This window comes from Melospiza georgiana, chromosome Z (genome assembly GCF_028018845.1).
Source record: "Melospiza georgiana isolate bMelGeo1 chromosome Z, bMelGeo1.pri, whole genome shotgun sequence".
In the NCBI taxonomy this organism is placed as follows: Eukaryota; Metazoa; Chordata; class Aves; order Passeriformes; family Passerellidae; genus Melospiza; species Melospiza georgiana.
This window is the reverse complement of record NC_080465.1, coordinates 74,119,387-74,140,023: the sequence shown is the minus strand read 5'-3', so window position 1 is coordinate 74,140,023 and position 20,637 is coordinate 74,119,387. Positions and strand designations below refer to the sequence as shown.

The window sequence follows — 20,637 nt, the reverse complement described above, 5'->3', positions numbered from 1 at the left end:
TCCCAGGGCACAGGGCTGCAAATCCTTGGGGCAGCAGCAAGTCCACGTGGCATGGGCTGTTGCAGCTTGGGCCCCATAGGGCTGTATGAAGGGAGAGGACAGAAGAGGTTTAGGAAGCTGCCTGGGAAGTAATTGGGAAGCTGTCTAGGAAATAATTAAAGGCTGGTGGGGTGGAGAGAGCACGAAGAAGTTAAACCATCTGTCAGGGGTTTCAACAAGTTTCCTTTTCCTTCTGTGGCTTGATAGGATTTGTCATTCTCACTTCTGTCCAAGTTTCTGAGCTTCAGCCTGGGTTTTTCTTGCATATCCTGAGCATATAGGACATCCATTCCCTTATGTATTATACAGTAGTTTAAAGAGGATTAAGACAATAGCTAATCTAAATGATGAATGATGTAGATTGCTCAGCCTCTGAGCCACCATGGTTTTTCTTGCACACAGATTAGTCAGCTCAGTAGCTAAATATTGGGGCAAACAGTACAAATCCATACACATAAGCCTCCCTGGCTTGAATAGGATAGAAGGATTTAGAAATGGGCTCCGACACCGCTCTGTGTCTTGTCACGGCGTCTGCGGCCGCCTCGCTGACACGACGGATGGGGAAGGCGGCTGCTGCACAGCCCAGGTGGCCGAGGAAATACAGCATCCAGTGCTGCTGGGTCGATGCTGCCATCAGATACAGATGGTGGCAGGAGAGGGAAGGGATCGATGCTGCTCACCTCCCTGCTGCTGGAGCCCGGGGAGGCTGATCCTGCCTCCGAGAGAGCAGAGGGATAACACAGGCTGGTGGGGTTTTACTGGCCTGAAAAGGCTGGTGTGGCTGGTACCTGCCCTCTATCCCAGCATCAGTGCCAGGGTGGGCAGAAATAGAGGGCAGGTACCAGCCACACCAGCCTACAACCCTCAGGGAGTGTGACCTGTAGGAGAGAGTTTGTACTAGCACTGGACTGACAGCAGGTTTTTCTTAAGCTCTGAAGCAGAAGGATTTAAATCTTTTATTTATATGTCTGGTCGAGCCTGTCAGAGTTGTGTCAAATATTTTTGACAAGCAAAAATGCCATTTGCTTCAGCTTAATGAAAAATGATTTTTATTTTCTCCTCCCCTCCAAGGAACTAAAGGAATTGTAGTTTCAATTGCAGACCCAAAAACTCCTCAGGAAAAAAACCCAACACATCACGAAACAAAACCTAAAACCTGATTGTTGTGAGAGTTGGCTGTTAAAAGAGGCTCTGGGCTGATGTTTTGGGTCTGTGTAAAATGAGGGTCTGGAGAGCATTCAATCATATGGTATCTCCTTTTATGAAGCTTTCTGGGCATATTATTCTAATGACGTTTAATGGCACTGATTTCTTCTTCTTAACCAAGTGGGTCTTTTCCCAGTCCCACATAATTTTAATTTGCTCTCCTTCTGAGAAGCATGAGAGCTGGGACTGGCTTGACTTGGCACAGAGGAGGAGCTGTGTTGGTGGTTGTCTCATCCCTCCTGGTGGGGATGCATCTGGCTGTCTAAGGCTGAGGGTTGCGTGGAGGCAAAGCTTGCATCAGGACCAGCACTTGTCAGAAGACCTGTTCTCGAATGTTCTCTGTTCCTCTGGAAATAATTTGTTTTCTGTTGTTTAATAGGGAACAGTGTGGACAATATGGTTTGGCCAATACAGTGTGCCTAGCCCAAGGTCTTGTAGCTAAGCAAGCCCTGCCTCCTCCTTCCTCCCAGGCTGAAAATCCTTGGTGTGCTTGGAATGCCATGATGCAGAAGATGCTTTGTTCCCCTTCCCATGTGCCTCTGTTCCCTCTGTGTGAGGACCAGAACTGTGTGTGGTGACCAAGTGACAGTCACACAGTGGACTTGTGCAGTGGCCACACGGCCTGGTTGGGGGCAGAGAAGTGCTGGACCCTGTGGGATAGGTCATCTCCACCTCCCGACTTGGGTACGAGCCCTGCTCAGGGATGCAGGATGGATCTGTGTCTGGATTTTACCTAGTCTCCTCATTGAGTGAGATCTGGGTTGAGATTCAGTCTGGGTCACAGCTGGCTGTGGAGAAGGTCTGGTTGCCACAGCTGGAACTGCACACAGATCCCTTCAGCTGGCTGGGTGGTGTGGCCAGACACACAGATACTGCAGGCTTGGGGAAAAGATGGTATGCCCCCCACACGCTCTTTCCTCTTCCAGAGTTTCAGGCAAGGCTTGCTTTGCCTATGCCCCCATCTTTGGGCACAGATCTCCTTTCTCCATAACCTAGCCCACTGCTTGGTAAGAGAGGCCCTTTCTTGGGTGCCAGCTGGGAGGAGGGTAGGGCAGTGGGGCAAGCTGACAAACACTCTCGGCTCATCCCGAGCTGTTTGTCTGTGCATCCTGACTCAGGATCAAGCTGTCACAGCCCTGTTCCCTGCCTTGTGCTGCTTCCCCTGGGAGCTGTCAGGAGGCTGCTGGAGCCATGCGGTAACATGGGTCTCGGGGAGGCAAGCAAGGTCAGATGTCTGCTCAGAAATGAGATTGGCAATGATGCCACCGGTGCTGACAAATGGCCTGTCATTAATCTCTGACTCATGGCAGCGGAGAGGGCAGCAGTGGAAGAAACCCATGAGGTCACTGGCAGCCTCTCTCCCACGGGACCTGCACACAACTTCCACCCTAAACCTTTCTGCAAGGGGTGAGCTCGTCCCTGGGATGGGAGGGGGTTCTTTTGCTACACACCTGCCCTGAGTTTTTGTGTTTGTGTGCAAGTGCAGGGCACAACTCCAGAGGAGCTGCAGTCAAGGCCCTAAGCACCTGGGAACTGGCACAATCATACAGTCTGGAACTGGATTTTGGCTTGTGGCATAGCTCTGGCTCAGCACTGCTGCAAGCAGGATGAAGGTTGAAACAAAGCTTGTGTTTTCAGTGGGTTGCAATACCGTTGTGAGACACGAGGTGCTGTGCTGCTGGGAGAGGCTGCAGGGAGTTGGGGAGACGGACTGGGATGCTCAAACCCTGGCTGTGCTCCTTCATGCTGGGGCATTGCCAGGGCTGAGTCTGCAGGGTGCTCAGCCCTCTTTCAGAGAAGGCTTTCCTCCTCTCCTGCTCTTTGAGTCTCTTCTCATGCTTTTTATAGAAAAGGGGTGTTTCCTCAGCTGCAAAATACTCCTTGGAGGTGATAGCCAAACAGACAGGGCTTTCTGTGGTAGTAGATCCTGATGGAGATGCTGCACTCCTGGCTCAGCCATGCTGGTGAGCTGCACAGGGCTGAGCTGCCTTTTAGGGCAGCTGTTGGTGCTACAAGTACAACCTTTGCCCACGAGCAGAGAAGAGGTGATTTTCTCCTCTGGGTTATTTGGGGGTTGCTTCAGTCTCTTTTAGGACATAACGAGAGATGGTTAATCCACCTCAACTCACTCCAGATGCTTGAACCTCAGCGTGCACTGGGGAGTGGATGGGCAGCAGAAGGCAGAGGCTGCAGTGTGGGATTGGGATTGGGATTGGGATTTCTGTGCCTAGAAGGGCAGGGGAGAGGGCTGCACTGATAGTGATGAGGAGGTGCTGATTTTGGAGAGTGAGGGCTGCTACCACCCCAGGCTGCTGCAGCAGTGGCAGAGCCTGAGCTGTGCCTCCAGGACCTTCCCTCTCTGCCTCTGCTGAGCTACAATTTAATTTTTCGCTTTTCTTCCATCCCCTCTTAACTGGAAGAAGTCCTAAATAAAGTTGCTGTCACTTTTATTTATGGGCACAGAGGAAGACACGGACAAAAAGCCTGTGTGCTCCTGACAGCTACAAAGCATCCGGCTGTTTTTCCTCTCTCGCCTTGGCGAGGCAATCGATCTGGGCACAGGCAAGCACCCTCCCTGCATGCATGGGCCTCCCACGTGCCCCTGCCCAGGGCACCCACGAGCATGGATGGGAGGGGGCTCTGCATCCTGGGTCCTGGCTCTCGGCTGTTGCAAGGCCAGGCTTGTCAGGGGATACCTGTCCTAAAATCCTGGACCCCTAAAAATACAGATGGATGAACACGCCTGCCTTAAGAATCCATCACAGGCTTCTTGTCTCCATCTTGATTGGTTCCAGTGAGGTCAACTTTTTTTAATAACTCCTGGACTTCAGCAGGGAAAACTATTTCCTTCAGGAAATAATATAATTAAGGCTGCCTGACACTTCTGATTATAAGCCCCTGTCTTCAGTTGCTTGAAACTACGCCAGCCTTTAACCATTTGGACTGAAACTTCACATGTCTCTGCCTCCGGCTGAATTTTTTTGGAAAATTTTAGCAAAGAGAGTTTAAAGCTGCTCTCAGAACAGGATTGGGGGGGAAGGCATTAGTTTATCCACAGTTAAAAATAAAATTTAAAAAAAAAGAAGCAGAAAAATTCTTGCAGTTGTGCTGAAGGAATTCCAGTATCTTTGTGCTGTGAGTCTGAGCCTGACAGTTTTGGGGAAGGTTTTGAGCCAGGCATCAGGGCTCTGCTCGTTGCTGACGGCACAGGAATCCGCCTTCCCCGCGCCAAGTGGCGAGGCTGTGAATCGCGGGCTGTGCGGCTGTGTCACACACAGGATGTGCGGGGCTGTCCCCGCAGCAGGACAAATGCAAATGTCCCCTGCAAAACCTGTGCCCCCCGCTCCTGCAGGGATGCCTCGCTGCTGGGAAATGCTGCGCCCCTTCTGCTGGTGCAAGTAAAATTTGTGGATCCCTGACCAGCTTGTGCTGGACAGAAAATTTCTGGCAAATGATGTGTGTTTGGATTTTTAATTTTTTTTTTCCCGTTAAGCAAGTGGTTGAGTTATCCGTTAGCCCTCGCTGTGCCATGCGGATGCATCATGTGGGACATGCAGCATGCCATGAGTGCTGGGCTTCCTCCAGCATTTTGCAAGAACCTGTTTAAAAAGTTAGTGCTTTTGCAGGCAGGTTTCTCTTAAGTCAGCTTGTTGCTTCAGAAATGGCCAAAGCAGGAGAATTTCAGTGAGGCAGCCCAGACAGGCCCTATAAAACAGGTGTCATGCTGATGATGTGCCATGACCATGGCATTGCTGATGTCCTGGTGATGCAGGGTGAGCTCAGCACTGATGCAAGCCCTCCTGCAGAGACCTCACCCGGGATTTGTCCCTGCTCTGTGGCTGATGATATTTGCTCCTTAGTGAGCCCACCTGAGCTGTGACCAAGGCTGTCCCATTATTATGGGGAAGCACAGCTCACAGATCTTCCCTCTGGCTCAGCAGTAACTCATGCCCCAAGTCAGGTCCTTCAGCTGGTGACCTGTTTTGGACATTTTGAGTTCCTCCAAAATCCAGTTTGACCTCAATTTGAAGCCCCTACAAAAGCAAGTCATGCCTTGATTTCCATGTGGAAAGCTGGGCTGCTGGATCTGTGGCTGGGCTGGCTCATCTGGCTCAGTGCAGGGCACAGAGGTGGCAGAGAGCGTCAGTCCTTTCCACAGGTTCCAGAGATGTCTCTCAGAAAAGGCACTGGGATTATGCACTTTGCACCCACAATAATGCACTGTCTCCCTGAGGGTACTCACTGCTAAGCTCAGTCTCTCTTCTCAGGTCCCTGCCAAGCTGGAATTAGAGCCTAGGAGGGTCTCTGGCAGGTAATGATAAATGAGCCTCATCTCTTGCTGTAGCCTGGTCTCCTTTCCTGTTCCGCTTCATCTGTGGGTAGGGAAAAAACCCAACAGTCCCAACCAAAACTGCTTCCACAGAATAACCAAAGAGTTACATTTGCATTGCAGAGAGGAGGCTTGGTGGGGAGCAGCCCCCTCCCCTCCTTGCCAGTCACTCCTCAGCTCTGGGGTGCCTGGCAGAGCAGGTTTTGAATGATGGGGCATTGTGGGTGCTGAGCTTGGGGCAGCTGGAGTTAAATTTCTTGGTGGCTGACACCTGACAAGTGTGATAAATTGCGGCACACCGTGGCTGCCGGCATGACAAACAGTCAGCTCCCCTCCTTGTAAACTCTGGGAAAATTTTGTAATTACTTCCAAGCACTTTGCAAATGAGGGTTTCGCCATCAGGCGCCCAGTGTAGTTTCAGGGGGTGGTCATTTATTTATTTAGGTTTTGTAGGCAGGCGGGAGGTGGAGGGGGGGGTTGTAGTTTGGGTTTCTGCAGCATCTTCCCATTGGCTTGTCCAGGCTTTGCATGAGGTCCTGGGAGGAACTCTGGCAAAGCTCATCAGCTGAGGGTTGGGTGCTAATTAAAGCCTGTGGTGTTCCAGGCTTGGAGTCACTGTCACCCTTGGGAAAGAATCTCTGCAGGAGTGAGTCCCAGACTTTTCTCTTGCCAGTGGGTTTTGGCTCCTATTTTTCATTTTTAATAATGCAGAGCCACAAGATTTGTTGTTTTGTTTTTTTTTTTTTTTTTCTCTTCAAAGCATTTAAAAAGAAGTAGGGGGAGCAATACAACCTCGGCCACAAGAGCTGGATAATGAGCACAGATCTTGACTGATAATTTGTTTGTCTAACACAAAAAGCGTATTTCCTGCTCTAAGGGAGGGCACCACTGGTTACACCAGTGCCTCTGACTCCATCTCACCACACAGCATGTCAGACCTAGCACAGAAAGTCCTCCTCCCATTTCCAGTCCTTGGTGTCTGTGCTGCAAAGCCGTACAGGCATGTTTTCCTCTCCACACCCCGGGGTTCAGTGGGACTGGCCTCTCCCTGCACCGTTTAACACGTGTGTGAGGCTTTTCAGGATTAGGGCTCAGGCAGCACAAGACCTCATGGGCAAATTGCTCAGTGCTGGGCTGGCAGTGTGGTGCTGCTGTGCTGCTCTGTCTGGGGAGCATTGCTGTCTGTCTTTAAAGAAGATCAGAGATGCCCCACGCTGCAGGGGTCTTTTTTCCCCTCTCCCATTTCATGTCTCTGAATCGAAATAATTAAGCAAATACGTGCTTTGGGGCCGGACTGTGACGCTCTTGTGGGAGGGCTCTCATTCTAACCATGTTTGTGTTTGCACCGGTTACCCCCAGCTGTCAGGGCTGGGAAACAGATGCCCCCCTCCTTGGTTCTTTGCTGAACCTGAAGCAATGGCAGAGTTTCACCTGGTAACCTGACAGGTTGTCTCTTCTGTTTTGTTGAAGAAAATCCCAGATCTGAGAAGCGAGGGTTGGACGAGCAGCCAGGAGAATCGCCCAGACGTTTATGAGAAGTTGGGGACGCCCCAAGGACTCTGGACTGGTGGAGAGGTAAGAGGTGGGTTAAAAACCTTGCTCACCCAGCTTGTCCTGAGTTGGTGTGCCTTGTGGGAGTGCAGGACATGTGTCTTCTGGTGAGGATGGCGGTGTTTATTAAAGTGTGGCAAAAGGCTGCTCCTGGCTCTGGTGTGTGCGCAGCCTTTTAGCTGCTGTGAAAAGAGGGCGGATGCTGAGAGTGGGTATTTAGCATGTGGAGGGGCAGGTATGGATGAAGAGCCTGGAAAATCCCATGTTATGGTCTGCCCATGGACATCTTCTCCAAAAAAAGCTCTCCCACTTGAAAGCCCTTGGGCAGCTCAGAGGTGCACAGTCCAACCACAGAAGCAGAGGTCCCGTGCTGTGGCTGAACCACTGGGGCAGGTAAGTGTCACCCAGCCCAGCTGTGTGGTGGAAGGTGAGGTGCCACCTCTTGCAGACAAGCACAACTTTAAGCTCTCAGATCTACTGGGTGGTGTTTTTTTTTTTGCTTTCCTGCCCTGGCAGGCTGCAGCATCAGGGATGAGGTGGATGGGCTTTGCTTGGAAAGGAAAGCATCCCCTTAGGAGACCACCACCACCAGCAGCCATGGGCTAGAGGCTGCACCACCTCTGAGGCCTGCTACATGGGTTCTCAGTATGGGGCTGTGGTAACACACTGCTGTTTGAGGAGGGCTTTGGGATCATGTTCTTTGAGCCATGGTGGAGCAGGGAAGGAGCCTGGAGATGGAGCTGCCCCACCTGGGGATGCAGACCCTGCAGAGCTGTGCTGGGGAAGCCTGGTGCTTGCTGGTGCTGTGCCTGAGAAAGGAAAATAATGAATTAAAATTTAACAAGTCTCTAAATGCCAGACAAGGATGTCTTAAGTGGGAATTGTCACCGTTTGACTATTGCAGCCTCTCACTTAGCTAAAACTGCATGGCTTTAATTATGTTGATCCTAGAAAGCAGTCGCCTACACTGAAGAGGAGAAACTTTTGACCAGCATAGCATGAATAATGAATTTTCCCTGTGCCCCTTCCCTGCCCTCTACCCCTGCATCATGCTTCCCAGAATTTTTTTGCAGCCCCTTTAACCCTGGATAAGCAGAGTCCTTTATCCTTTGAGCCACCAGCAAGGACAGAAATGCTCCCTATGTGCACGCTTGATTGTTTGCCCTGGAGTTAAAAGGTCAAGACTAAGGATCCCAGGGGTGGGCAACACCTGATGGAGCCACAGTGGTCAGTGGGCTGAGGTCTGGGCATGCAGAGGTGCTCTGCAGCAGCAAAACCCTGCCCTTGGCGTTGCTCCTTGGTAGCATCTGTGGAGCAGCATGGAACAAGGACTCCTTCCCTCCCCATCCTCGAGGTGGATCAGCCCACCCACGGGACTCCTTGCAGCTCTGCAAATAGAGCAGCTCGAGCAGGGCACGTCGCTAATAATACCAATTACTGTTACATGCTGGCTACAAGGTACACTGGCAGTAATGGGATCCTGGGGGGATGAAATGAAAGCGATATAATATGGTGAGATAAATTAGCGTTGTAAAATTAGCCATGGGTCTAGTCAGGGATCTGACAAATGTGTCGCAGCTTTGGTACAAGCTCCAAGCACTGCTGAATTGGATTTAGTGGCCCAGAGCAGAGCATGGGAGCAAGGGGAAAAAGGGTTTGAGGGGTCTCCATGCACACGTGCTACCAGTTAATGCTGCTTGTTTCTTCCTTGAATTCGTGCAGTGATACGTCCCCTGACGCCTGCTTGTGCATGGCAGCAGATGAGTAAGAGCCCAGCCCATATGATGTGCTGCTAGAGGAGCTTGGGCCTGGCAGAGAGCTGGGAAGGGGGTTGGAGAAGCATCAGCAGGCTGGTGCTCCTGCCAGCTTCGCTGCGTCAGCTGCCCATGCCTGCCCTGCATCACTGGCTGCCTCTCCCAGGTTTGCTCCCAAAGGGTTTGGTGGGATGTGTGGCAGGCATTTGCACAAGTTTTAGCTGAGTAGGAAGGGTAGGAAGCTGCTTTCTGCTTCTCTGTGGCAGGCTGACCAGTTTTCCCACACCTGGATGGGCTCTGGGGCAGAAGGATGTCTGGAGCTGGGCATCCCACAACCCGTGGACTTCTCCTTGTTGATCAAGGGTGTACAGCCAACTCTTTCCCGTCCAGATGCACACTTTATTCCTCACCCTCTGAGGCAGAGGGTGGAAGCCGGGAAATGGGGTTTTGTGCCTCATGGAGACTCGGAAATGGATGTGGTCAGTTCCAGTGGGATCCACCTCCTGGTGGCTCATTGGGACTGGCTCCACTTCAGGGACGTGAGCACTCCTGCCCATGAGAGGATGAGAGCCTCTCATGGATTTGTAAATTGCATGTTTAATGGCTGACATATTACATTGGATATAGGGAGAGACAGGCGTGATTTAGGTCTGGTTTGATAAGGCATGTTCTGTGACTCACTATAATAACAAAGGGAGAGAAAAATTCTGAATATGCTTTGTAGTGCCCTGCAGTGGAGCTGAGGGGGGCAGAGGGGTGGCAGAGCCATCTGTGCAAGGCCTCTCCCAACTCATGCCAGGATGGTTCAAGAGGAATGGTGGGCACGTGGCAGACGTGTTGTGGGAGGGAACCAACTTGTCACATCCCTGGGGATGAGTTTGTGGAGGTCAGGCACTGCAGTTCTGCAGCAGCACCAGCTCGAGAAACGAATGCCAAGGGCTTGTCTCAGCACTGCCCAGAGAATCCCCAGGGAGCTGAGCCAATTTGTGTGCTGAACCTGTGGGGACAGAGGAGGAGACGAGCTACCCTTTGTGGGAGGTCAGCCTGGCCACTGCCACTGGTCCCTGTGTCCTCCTGCTGCCCTCCTGCTGCAAGCAGGGCACAGGGTGCAGTGGTGACACTTCAGATATATCAGACCCCAGCCAGCCCCAGGGCTGAGTTGTCCTGCTAAAACCAGTGGGGGGATGAACTGCAGCAGCAGAAAGAGCCCCTTTCCTCAACTTTCCTGCTGGAAAGTAGTGCTGTAGGACTGCAGCAGGACACTGAGCCAGCAGCTGGAGTGCCAGTAGCAGCATAAATAGAAATACAACTTCTCAGCTTCTTGTGCAGCTATGATATATCTTGTTTATATTGACTTTCTTAAACCTCTAAAATACATTGTAGATTGATCTACAAATCTGCAAAAAGCACCTTTTTTATTTTTTTTTTTTAAGCCTAAAGCAATTTTCTGCCTGCTCCTTGTGGTTGGCTCTGAACAGACACATGTTCTCTTGTCCTATTTGAGGCTGGCATGCTGCCACAGTGGTAGGAAGTTTAGCAATACTTGAGCTGGATCGATTCAAGCCCATTATCTGTGCTGCCTGGGACTTGGTGGTGAAGGGGAAGAACATATTCTCCCCAGACACATCAAAGCCCTGTGATAAGGACACACAGTTAAGCTCTATTTATAGATGGACAGATGTCTTGCCAAAGCTTTGCTGCTGTCACTTGATTATGCAGTTTTTGAGTGCTTGGATCTGAAGGTGGCTGAGGTGTGTCCCCCCCAGGCACAGCCCCAAGCAGTACAGCTTCTAGGTGGTCTTTTGCCTTCTTTCAAGAAGGGACCTGATGTTTAGATATTAACGATGAAGTGGCTGAGAGATCTTTTCTTGGAGCTGGTGACCAAGATCAATAATCCCTCATCTTGTTCTTGCAACTGCATAGACCTACAAAGACTTTGGAGCTCCAGAGCAGAGCTGCCAAGGATGTCATATCAGAACTGTGTGGCTGTTGAGCTGAGGGCTGGGGTACCTGGCTTTTGGCTCTGCCGTCCTCCTAGCAAAGAGATTTTTTCCTACTGTCCACCCTAAACCTCCCAAGCACCAAGGTGTGTAGCCAATGACATGTTGTATCTCATGAGTTTTCCTTCTTTATGAAAAGCTTTCAGGGATATTTCAATCAGGGCCAGTCATGCAAGCTGCATATTTGGAGTGCTTCCCCAGGCCAAGTTGTCTTGGGTCTTGCAGTGTATGTGCACATACATGTTACATGAGTATTTGATTTTTGAGGGGGACGGTGGAAAGGGTGATGTGAAATGGGTTAGCCAGTCCAGATTCTGCTCCAGGTGTGAAGGAGTGCTGGTGCTCATTTCACAGAGCTATCCTTAATTTCCTTCCATATGTTGCTCTGTCTCAGTAGTTGTGAATTTGGCAATGGGAGAAGGGCAAAGACTTCATTCTGCTCAGCCTTGAGTGTTGTTTTTAAAGATGCTTTGCTGGTTTTCTCTTGGTTCTAACCCTAGATAAAGGAGGGAAAATCTTCTCCTAGCATCAGTGGGAACCTTTTGTTTCAGATTTGCCCACTGTCACTTTTGTTTCAAATATGCCCACTGTCACTTACCTTCTTGCTATGGATTGCTGTGAAGAGCCTCGCTCGGTGTCCTCAACAGCTTTCCTGGATATTTCAGTGGACCTGGCTGAATTTCCTTTAATTAATCAACACTGAAACTTCTCTTGGGGCTCCCAAAACTATGGGCAATGTCTTGATGTGGTTCAAGTGCTGTGTGACATGTTGGCTATGCCTGTGTTCCCACAGCAGCCCAGCCTGCTGCTGATCCCTTTGCTGCCTGGGCAGGCAACTGGCAGGACCATGCTGGCACACCAAACCACAGCAATGAGCTGGAGAATTTCACAGAAAGTGCTCTTTTTTAGGCCTCAGTGAATTGTGGCTCCACTAGGGAAGTTGTTGTATATGGGCAGGTTTGGGGACTAAGACCTGACTTCATTCATTTATTTAACACTTACTAACATCTATTTAATCTTGATCAGGTGCAGGATAGGTGCATGGTGGATCCTGGCTGCGTGCCATTCCCAAGGCTGGGAGAAAGGAGATTTCTCTTCCCCAGGGTGTCCATAATGTGTTCTCCTGCACGGCTCCTGCAGAGCCCTCCGAGCACTGTTTGGTTTTATTCTGTCTCCAGGGTGCTGCTCAGCCCTGCTCGTATATTCCTCTGATGAGTGGGCAAGACAGGAAGCAAATACCTTTGTTACAAAACCACATATGGGCTTTCAGTGGGTGATGATACTTCCCCAAGCTATCTGTCTAGTGAATGCACTTTCCCTCCTGCTTGTTTATATTCACAGGAGCATTGGCTTAGCTGCTCAGGTGAGCTGTAGATGTCAAGAAAGGTGTCAGTTTCAGGAGAAGGCTTTAATACAAGCCTTCCTGCTGCTCTGTGATGGATGGTGGAGGACACTCCAATGTGCCAAGAACCAGGGGAGAAGGAGTGGGACCTTCTGCGGGGTCTGAGCCATGGCTGGGAGAGTGGCTGCAGCAGTGCTGGGGGTGACATTTTACAGCTGGCCCAGGATGCTGATCTACAGTGTGACCAAGCTGATCATTCAGTAGATGAGGGGTCTGATGGAGGAGAGCTGTGTGTATCCAATTCAAAGAAATAGCCATCAGCAAGAAGGGCTGGACTCCTCTAAAGCCATTTCAGAGGGTGTTATGGGTGCTGTGGGTCTCATGGCTCCAGGAGGGCCTTGGTGGTGGATGCCTGCTACTCTGCCCAGTAAAGCTGGAAACCATGGGGCCACAAACATGAGATGCATTTGCCTGTGGTGGGCATTACCCCACTGAATCCTGGCTCTGAGACATGGGGAACTGTTGTCAGCCTAGTGGAGGGCATATGTGTGTTTGTACTGTGGGCATCTGTGGCAGCAGATGGAAGGGAAAAGTGCAGACCTTCCCCCTTGTAGTCTCCCTTAATGCCCAGGGAGAGTGGCTGGAGCTGGGGATCTACTGGGGAAGCTGTTCAGCTGTGATGGAGATGGGCAGGATGCCACATCTAGGTGGGAAGAGGAGCGAGGGGCTCCTTTGTACACACCTGGATCCCTTCCATGGCCGTGGCACTCCCAGTGTTGTGAGCACCACTGAGGTTGTTCAAAGAGGAAGTAAACAGCAGCACTGATTGTGCTCTTTAGCAATGTTTAATTTATTATTTCCCCCTCTAGGATTACTCTTTTAAAGTTCTGGATAGCTCCAGCAAGCCTGGACTGGGGCCCATGTCTCCAAGGCAATTTACAGCACACACCAGTCCCTCAGCACTCATTACAGCCCCCAATGAGGACACCTCAGTGCTGCCCTTCAGTAAGATCACATATTACTGGCTCTTTTTTCTTTCTCTTGCCCCAAATCATTGCACTTTATATCTAAAAGGAGGGGCATGCAGGTGGGGAGCAGCACAATTTATGGATCAGAGATTTATATGCTGCTGCGACGCTGTATTTTTTCCCCACAGTGACACTTTATTGCCACAAATTACCAAACAGGCAAGGTTATGCGAGTGACAGCAGGCAGAGCTGTAAAGGACAGGAACAAATGGCAGCAGGAAAAGTACCCAGAGGAGAGGGGGAGGTCTGGCAGAAATAAAAGAAGGCGGGACAAGCATCAGAAATCAGTTTGCCTTACAGTGGGATATATGGGGGAAACCTGGGAATCAGTATGCCATCTCTTGTACATGGGTATGACATGGGGATGGGAGAGCAGCTGGTGGTCTGGGTTGGGATTCAGTAAATCCTTTGTTTTTAACTTCTTTTTTCTTCCCCCTCTCCCTAAATTGCCAGGTCCTTCCCTTCTGCAGGCTGCTTCTTTTTTTTACTTTCTTCTTTTTTTTTTGGCTTTTTTTTTTTCTGTAGAAATGGCAGGTTTGTAGTTGTTGGTTTTTTCCCCCGTCTTCAGGGTGGTGTCTGCAGGGAAATGTGGGGATTCCTAGGAGGTGATGGCATTCAGAGAGTTATTTAGAGGTGTTTTGCTGTGGAAATGATTGCTATATTTTCTTACTTTATGGTTGTGGAGGGTGCAAATATCCCCATCTTGCCCTTTTTGGGGGGCAGCATGGTCACTTATCTCCATCTGTATTAATACATTCAATATCCTTGATGGTGTGTGGAGGACAAGTACCAGGCCTTGGGCAGAGGAGTGTCCAAAACATTCTTTGGCTTTGGTTGAGCGACTCTGTCTGCATCCACTCACCCAAGTTAGATCAGCTTAACTTCAAACAAACGTGAAAACTGACAGGCTGGAGTTTGGCAGAGGTATTAAGGGTGCCTTTGAGCTGGGGATGCTACTCAAAGCTGCCGGGGAGCTGTCACTCTATTATTCTTGCAACAAAACACTACCGGCAGAGCTGAGAGCCTCAAAGGCTCTGGAGCCACAGCCAAAATTGCAATTAACTTGCAGAAATGTGCTACAGCCGTGGGACTCACCATGCCAGCCCCAGGGACAGTCAGCACTGACATGTTCCCCCCTTGCTGGCAGCACAGAGGGGATTCGGGGGCACCTCTGCACCACACTAGACCATTGCACAGAGCAATTTGACTTGTCTGTTCCCATGCTTGTAAAAGATAATTTCCATTGAATCCCAATGCCATAAGCCAGGTATTTAATCTTGCTTGAAGGGAGCATGTCTGAAGCATGCAGGGCATCACAAACAATGGTAAGCAATCAATAGGCTAAATCCTGAGGTCTCTTACCCAGACTTTGCTGGAGTAAAGGTTGACAAAGTGCTGAGTAGTTACTCCAGACTTCAGCCTTGAGCTGAGGGCAGAAGTGATTGACTGATTTATTGATGATGCATTTTACTATGAATCTAGCCTGTCTGTTAGTCACAAATGCTCATTTAAGCATAAATCGTGGTCTGCCATGAGCAGATAGCTTCTCCTGCAGCAGAGCTGGGCAGAAAGATTTTAGATGGATGGCTTATTTGGTGAAAAATAGTTTTGGATCAACGCAAATAGCTCGTGTTTCTGTGTTGTGCTTGGCAAATAGCCTCACAGAAGAAAGTGAAAGCCCACTTGTGAAAAAGATGAAGAGCTGGATTCCGACATGATGTTTAGATCTCTTTTCCAACTGGTTTTAGGTTTTCTTCCCAAATCAAAAAGCCAGACAAGTTTCAGAAGATTCCTCTGAAACACTTTTTCCTTGCCCTCTGAAGCCCTTTTTCCTTATCCTCTGTTCCTGGCTTCTGCAGCAAAACCAGCGACACACAGCACTTCTAAAACCTGACGCTGACTCTCTGTGAACCCACACCTCATTTATTTTTAGTTGGCCCAGCAGCATGAGGGCTCAGGCTCTGGCAGGCATTCATTCACTGCTGCTGAGCTGTGGTCTGGGATGTGTAAGGCTGCTGGATTTGCTGCCCTGATGGGGGACAGGGCTTATCCTGCCTTGATGGAGCCTTGGAAGGTTTGGAAGAAGGGTACAGCAGCCAAGAACCCTTCAGCCCCAATGCAAGGCTAGGCAAAGCATTAGCTGTTCCTGCTGCACAAGACTGTGCAAGCCCTTTGGAGGTGTCTGTAGTGTCACCTTCACCCCAAACTCTCAGCAGCTGGGGTGTGGCTTGCTTGCTCCCCTGTTCTCAAATCACCACCCTTATTTCGATTCCTTAAGAATAATTTCTTACTATTCAGGAATAAAACCGTGCTACTCAATCACCTCCGTAGCTGCTTTTCTTTGTCATAATGTTGCTTTTTCTTTGTTTTGAGCCTGGCTGCTGCTGGCTACATCTGCTGTGGCTCCCGGAGCCTGTGCTTACCATGGCAGCAAGTGGGTGCATCCGCAGTGGATGCTGTAGGAAACCTCTCAGACAGATTTGTGCATGTGTGTACGCCTCTCTCAGTATTTCCTGTTAATTAATGGACACTGGAGTCTGTCGCCTGTAACAGCACTCACTGGCGGGTGATAAATTGTTTGTATGACAAGATGGCAGTGAAAGCCGGGCGAGCTGCGGCTGTCGGCGCTGGGTTTGGGAGCCAGGGGTGAACGTCAGTCAATAATTAGATAGGAAGAGGGATGGTGAAAAGCCCAGCAGCTGATTGCAAGATCCCTGAGGAATCCTGCCTGCTCGTGCTGTAGGAATCCTTGCTGTGGGCTCCAGCAAAAGGGCAGCGGTGCTGCGCCAGACCCCACGCTTTACCTGGCACCCCCCAGCCCTCTTGATGCTTTTTCGTGTGAAGGGAGGAGGGAGGGTCTTATGCCATCCCCACTCCACAGGGATGGATGCTGGCTAGAGCTTGTAAGAATACACTTGGAGCAACCTCTCCTGACCCACACTGGGTTTTGCTGCCTCTCATACCATGAAAAAGGCACCATGCCAGGGCCTGGGCTCTGTTCTTCTGCACAGTTACAGCTTCCAGCAAACCCTGCTTGATAGATGCAGTACCCTGCAATGCTGCCAGCACCAGAAATCCCTGACATGCTTTGCCTGCTGATGCCAGCACGCTAACACTGGCACAAGGCTTGGCTAGGCACCTCTGTGTGGGACCAGGGCTTTTGGTGACCTTGATGGGCAGCCTTCGTGGCAGCAGCTGTGTCTACACCACCAGTAGCTGGGTTTAAACCAGCAGCAGGGCGTGGTGGAGGTGCTGTGTTGCAGAGCTAACAAGGCTTCATGGATGTGCTGGAGTTGGGGCTGGATGTGGTGGATCTGGGCTGCTGCTGTTCATTCACTGTGTTTTCAGCCTGCTCAGTTGTGGTTCTGGGCCCAAACTGAGCCCTACATAGGAGACTCATCCTAGAAAAACAGCACTGGCACCAGAATCCAGCCTCCTGGGGAGGAGACGTGGGCGGACATGGCTTCTTGCTGCATTCCCAGTGGGACTGGTCCCTGTCCCTGCTCTGCATGCTGTGCCCTGTAAATCCATCTCCATTCTGGCTGGCACACTGAAGCTGGGCTTTAGTCACCTCTTGTGCTCATTAGGACTCCAGCCGTCAGAGCAGGGATCCCACTCAGGAGGACAGTGTGGGATCTGTGCTGCCCTGGGACCTGTTGTGCTTCCCACAGCACAGGGGGGACAGTCTGCACTTACTGGGAAATGGAATTATCTGCTTCCCCAAGTGGGGAAAATAATAATAATAAAAAAAGTGCCTTCCACTAGGTCATGAGCCATTACCTCGAGGGGCCCTTCATCAGCTGATGAATTCTACTTAATAAAATAAATACTGAGAGAAAATGTAATTGGATTTCATTTATTACCCAGTTCCGCCTAGCAGCCCCAGATTATACAAAAGCAATTAGAGAAAGCTCTCCATTAATAGCTATCTTCAAGCCGCCCAATGGGTTCATTCCATCAAACCTTCTGGCTTGTGTAATTTCCTTTCTTGGAGCTCGGTCCTGGCCGGGGGAGGATGTGGGGTGCGCAGCGCCATTGCCAGCAGCCTGTAAACAAAAGCAGCCCTGTCTCTAACATTTGCACAGGCATCAGCTTCCCAAGCATGTGGCTCAGCCAAAGGGTATCCTGGTTTAGGGCAAGGAGCCAGGGCACCTGGGCAGTTTGGCTGCAGACTAGGGCTTGGTTGTGCCTTCCCTGGGATGAGAGCATCCTTCCTCCGTTGGCATTGCCGTGCGGCGAATCTGTGCTGCTTGGCAGAGGGGTGGGTGTGCAGGGTCCCACGGGGGCATCAGGTACAAAGCTGTCCACCTGAGGGCCTGGCTGGTTCTCTGATGCTATTTTTTCCTGTAATGCCAGCAGGTTGCATCCCAGCTTCTGTCTCTGGCACTTTTCAGGGACACACAGTGCAATGGTTCCACTTCCTTGGGTTTTTTGCTGGGAGCACAAGGAAAGCTTGGTAAAGCTGGCTAAGGTTGGGTAGAGGAGGATGTCTCATACTATCTCTCCGAAAGTCTTGTGGCAACACAGGGAAGCATGTCTGAGGATCTCACAGGGCACAGGTCGATGTCTGGCACCTGTTGTCACTGAGGACAATGGCAGGTTAATCTGCAGCAGAGGCTTAATCTCTTATCTTTTTTCATAATCCCTGTTTACAGTGGTGGGTGAGGAAAGACAATTACAGTGGAGAAGGGAACTGGGGGGAGAGATGCTGAATGATCCTGGAGGGTGGTTAGTGAGGAGTGGTCCATGGTGGAAGCAGAAGGGGATGAGCACATCCCTTGTGTGTGTAGCATGAGAGGGGGAAGCCCTCTCCCTCACTCTTCCAGCACTTGAAGCCCTTGAGGAAAATTGTCTGGCTATGCTGCCTGCTTTTGGGCCAGTCTCATTTATGAAGGGACCACATTTTTGTTCTACCACAGCAGATGCAGGGCTGGAGGGACAGAAGGGATTTTAAATGTTGGTCCCTTTGCAGTGTGGAGGAGGAGGGAGGGCTTGAGGAGCCAGAGGTTCTTATTTTCTGCCTGGGGGTGACATTGTCTTCTCATCCTGTTGTCACTCTGGGCAGAAGCCAGCACCTTTTCTCAGCTGAGACAACCAGATCTGTTCCAGCTGATGCCTTGATGGAGCCAGAGTGGTTCATCGGGGATGTACCACTGCACGTCACTCTTGGGAACTTGCACTTGGCTCTGGCATCTTTGTATTTACCCTGCTGTACTCTCTCCCCCACTGCCCCTTGCTGTCCCCTTTCCTGTCTCACTTTTCATCCCCTCCCTTTCATGCCGTAACCTCCCTGGCACAAGGCTGGGGTGAGAGTAACAGCACAGCCAGGAAGGAGCTGATATTTAGTTTCAGACAAGAAACAACATAAGGCGTAATGCAACCGGAAAGGTGAGGGCAGATGGAGAGGGCCGGCAAGGCTGTGTGGCTCTTCATCTTCATTACAAGGCTGATGTCTGTGGTCTTGCTTCCATGCTGCTTGCTCCAGCAAGGGAGGGATGGCTAGCAAGCAGAGATGTGCAGGGAGAGCTCTGCTTGCAGGAGGTGAGGCTGGTCCTACTGGATGGTAGGGAGAAAATCAGAAGGGGATTTACTGGGGGAAGCAAGCATGGGAGTAGGGGGGTGCACAAAGGTGATGTGGTGGAAGATCCAAAAGGGACAAAGAGGGATGCTCTTCTTGATGGGAGATGGCAAATGCCTCGTAAATGCAAACTGACTGCTCACCCTGGGTACTCAGGGAGCAAGGAGAATTGGAGTGTTTGAGACCATAGGAGGGGAGTGGTTGATGCTGATATTATCAGCAGGAGAGGCTGGAGATTAATCTTGGCTGGTGAGATGGAAGGTGGTGAGGGGGTACCTTGCTCAGGGATGAAGAATCAGAGCATGAGATGGTGAAACTGTGGGTCTGAGAAGAGGGCTGAGGTGTGGAAGAAGGTGGAGACCTTTCTAGCATGGAATGAAGGATGTGCAAAGCTCAGACACTGAATGTTGGGCTGCCACTGATGTTCCCTCCTTCCCAGAGCAACATCTTGTCTTTGGCCTGAGGGTTAACCTTGTGCTCAGTTCTGAGATGACAGAGAAAACTCCAAAAGAAGTAAATCCAGCCTCCAAAGAAGAGTGGGGACTTAAAAACTGCTTTTTTTCCAAGCCACCCAACAGCAGTGACCACATGAAACCTTCCTTTTTTACCTCACTGTTTATTTTTTACAGGGGTCTTTTATTTATACCCCCTTAACATCCCTGCTGTTAAAGCAGCCTTATTAGGATGCTGCCCATCACCAAGGAACTCTGCTATCGAAAAAGAGCATTAAAGATTCAACAAATAGCTGAGAATTGGGATTGATCCTAACCTCCCATAAACGGGAGTACCTTCCCCCATTAATCAGCCTTGGTTTTCACTTACAGGATGATGGCCTCAGTGCTACACTTCTTCAGGACTAAAAGCACGTTAAATATTTATCACAGCTGAGTATTCACTTCCCCCAGTATTGCCAACTAAGATCCACTGCTTAAGCCTTCGTTGGCTTGACAGGTTGTGTAGTGAGGTGGCATGCCATTAGGAAACCTCTTGTGCCAACGTGCTCTACTCATTTGCTGTGCTAAGCACAAAGAGATGGTGGCATCTCTCATCTCAAAGCATGGTCAGCATGGGACTGTATTATAAAGCCTCTCTGCTGGCGTTTTGCACTATTAAATTAAACATACTAGGGGTAAGACGCTTGTATCTGCTCTTTAGCAGAGGGCTGGATCATCCACGCTCTTCCAGGTCTCTTTTAATCTCAAAAAACTTCTCAGTAGGAGTGGCCCTCTGTCTGTGCTGAGGCTTCGCCCCATGCCAGGGTCTTCATTTGCAGTCCAGTGTGGGGCTGTTTACGTTGCTGTGCCTGGAAGCATTTCCCAGTTTATGACCATGCACTCTCCTCTGCTGAAAGGATGAGGCAGCACTCTCTGCCTTTCCTTAGGGGGCTGGGAGGCTTGAAATGATGACAGGGCGTTCAATGATCCAATTATTGGTCTATACATATGTAGATATATTTTTGCTAATTGTGCCAGGTGTGCCCGTAGTGTTTCAGAGAGCAGCTATTTTAGGAGCGTCTCTGGAAGCTGCCTTGCCATTTTGCTCTCTGATCATGTGCTGGCATTTCTTAAAAGGTGGCGCTTGACTTTGAGAGCTCCTGAAGAACCTCAGAGGTTGGAGAAAGCATGGGCTGCTCCCTAGCTGAGATGCTGCTGAGAGCAGACCCTGAGCCACGGTGGGAGCAGTTTACCTGCTCAGGAAAAGCTCCCTGCGATGTCGGGCGGAGTTTAACTTCTGCACCAGGGCTCAGCGCGCAGAACTCACTTGGCCAATTCCGAGAGCTGAGATCGAGCTGTTGTTGCTGGGTTAGTG

The 20,637-nt window shown here is 50.4% G+C and overlaps 1 protein-coding gene across 2 annotated transcripts in view; it reads left to right on the top strand.

Moving 5' to 3' along the window:
• The window catches only part of CNTFR (ciliary neurotrophic factor receptor), a 199,912-nt gene that overhangs the window by 46,233 nt on the left and 133,042 nt on the right, over positions 1-20,637 (top strand). For both annotated transcript variants that reach the window (XM_058043965.1, XM_058043966.1), the window contains exon 3: positions 7,046-7,157. The gene's annotated coding sequence lies outside the window, so the exon portion shown is untranslated. The remainder of the gene's footprint in view (positions 1-7,045; positions 7,158-20,637) is intronic.